Raw genomic sequence first — 2,589 nt, forward strand, 5'->3', positions numbered from 1 at the left:
TCTGTTTAATTGCCATCGTCAGCAGACTGTAATCCCTTAGAGCAGGGGTGTCGAAGTCCGGTCCTCGAGGGCCGCTGTCCTGCATGTTTTAGATGTTTCCCTGATCCAGCTCACCTGATTTGAATGAAGGGTCGTTATAACAAACCATTTAATTGAATCAGGTGTGTTGGAGCAGGGAAAAATCTAAAACATGCAGGACAGCGGCCCTCGAGGACCGGAGTTCGACACCCCTGCCTTAGAGCTTTGCTGTGTGAGTGTGTGTGAGTGTGTGTGTGTGTGAGTGTGTGTGTGAGAGCGAGAGCGATTTCCTCCACGTGTGCGTGTGTGAGTGTGTGACCATGTCTCTGGTTGCTGGACTGGTGAGTGTGGATGCAGCCTTTTCATCCAGAGGGCTTTCACATGGACCTGCTTCCCTGTGTGTGCACGTGTGTGTGTCCATGCACGTGTGTGCATACACGTATGTGTGTGTGTGCATGTGTGTGTGTACATGTTTTAGAATGCAAAAGTGTTCCACCGTGCTTCATCTCCACATCTCCATCTGTCTGTCCCCTCTCTCCCTCTCCTCCCCAGATCCCCCTCTCTCCCTCTCCTCCCCATATCCCCCTCTCTCCCTCTCCTCCCCATATCCCCCTCTCTCCCTCTCCTCCCCAGATCCCCCTCTCTCCCTCTTCCCATGTCTACATCTCTCCCTCTCTGTTAGCAGAAGAGTAGGGGAGGTGACAGGAGACTTAACCTCCATGGCTTGGCTTAGTCTAGACTCCCCCCCAGTCTCTCCTGCCCGGGTGGGGCCCTGGGGCCCTGTGGCCCTGGGGCTAATGTTCCTCAGGCCTGGGGCCAGACAGGGGGCTTTCCTGCTCCCCTGCCCCAGCCTGCCCTGCCATCTGGGGGCAGCCTGGGACAAGATGAATGGAGCCAGAGCAGGTGTGGATATGTGTGTACAGTGTGAGGTCAGTGTAGCTAGTGTACTGCTGAACCTCAGCCCACAATCTAGACCATCTTTATTGTCTTCATCCTCTTCTATAGCCTTTATTCTCTCTTTCTCTGGATCTATCTTTCTCTCTTTCTCTGTATTTATCCTCCTCCTTTTCTCCATCCGTTTCTCTATTCTCCTTTCTCACTTATTTCTCCCCTCCCCTCTCCTCCGGCCCCTCCCCCTGTCTCCCCTCCCTCCCATCTCCCCCTCCCATCTCCCATCTCCCCCTCCCCCTCCCCCTCCCCCCTGTCTCCCTCTCTGTGTTGCAGAGTGCTGTTTCAGCAGGTCTACTGTTCACTCTCAAGGTGTCCTCTGCCAGGCTCCTTTCTGAAGGCACTTTTAATGGATTGGCCTGATATACCTTCCAAATGGAGCACTTTGAGCGTTAATTCGTTTCCTGATAAAGATCCCCCTTTTACCTGGCCTTTCTATAAGTCTTCTCCCAGATATGAGGTACACAAGGCAGGCCAGATGAGCGCAGACTCTCCCGTCTGTGCCTGGTTGGGGGAAGGCCCTGGCGTGGGAGACTCAGTTAGACTCCTCATTCATGTTAGTGAGGGGAAAGGATGGGAGATTATGATGGAGAAGGCTGTCTCCGCACAAACACCCATGAACACACACACAGTACACACACACACAGTACACACACTGTCATGTACATACACTAATGCAAAGACATGCACAAATACACACAAAAACGCACACAGTTTCAACAATTCTTCAATAAAGAAATGTGATATATCTTCCTTTAAAATATCATTCCAACTCTTTGACCTCGGTTCAGAGCCTCATGTTACATGTGGGCTTCCCCTCCTCTGCAGAGACACAGAGAGAGACAGAAGCTAATCTAACAGCATGTTTGATGCATTTTTAAACAGCCCTGGACTTTTCAAGTTTCCAGCGAACAGAAGATCCTGTGCTGTCATTTAATCAGCGCAAGAATCACAGACCCTCCCCCCTATCCAGCAGCAGGAGAATCATACTGCATATTAAAGCAACCCCACTCCCAGCCCCCCCAGCCCCCCCAGCCCCCCCACTCTCCAGCCACTTTCCACTTACACTCTTTCATCTGCTGTTTAAAGAGGGAGTGATTTGTCAAGTCATTACCCTCTCATTTAGAAACAGAGAGAGTTAAAGTGCTGTTAGCAGAGGAGAGCCGGCAAGAGCAGGGGGAGCCTCTGATAGGCCTGTCTGTGGTGGGCCTGCCTCATACACTATCTGTCTGCCTCATACACTATCTGTCTGCCTCATACGCTATCTGTCTGCTTCATACACTATCTGTCTGCTTCATACACTATCTGTCTGCCTCATACACTATCTGTCTGCCTCATACACTATCTGTCTGCCTCATACACTATCTGTCTGCCTCATACACTATCTGTCTGCCTCATACACTATCTGTCTGCCTCATACACTATCTGTCTGCCTCATACACTATCTGTCTGCCTCATACACTATCTGTCTGCCTCATACACTATCTGTCTGCCTCATACACTATCTGTCTGCCTCATACATTATCTGTCTGCCTCATACACTATCTGTCTGCCTCATACCCTTTCTGTCTGGAACCCTCCTCCCCCGTCTGTAGGACTGCTTCATACATGACCTGTCTGTTT

The sequence above is a fragment of the Hypomesus transpacificus genome, chromosome 14 (assembly GCF_021917145.1).
Source record: "Hypomesus transpacificus isolate Combined female chromosome 14, fHypTra1, whole genome shotgun sequence".
Lineage (NCBI taxonomy): Eukaryota > Metazoa > Chordata > Actinopteri > Osmeriformes > Osmeridae > Hypomesus > Hypomesus transpacificus.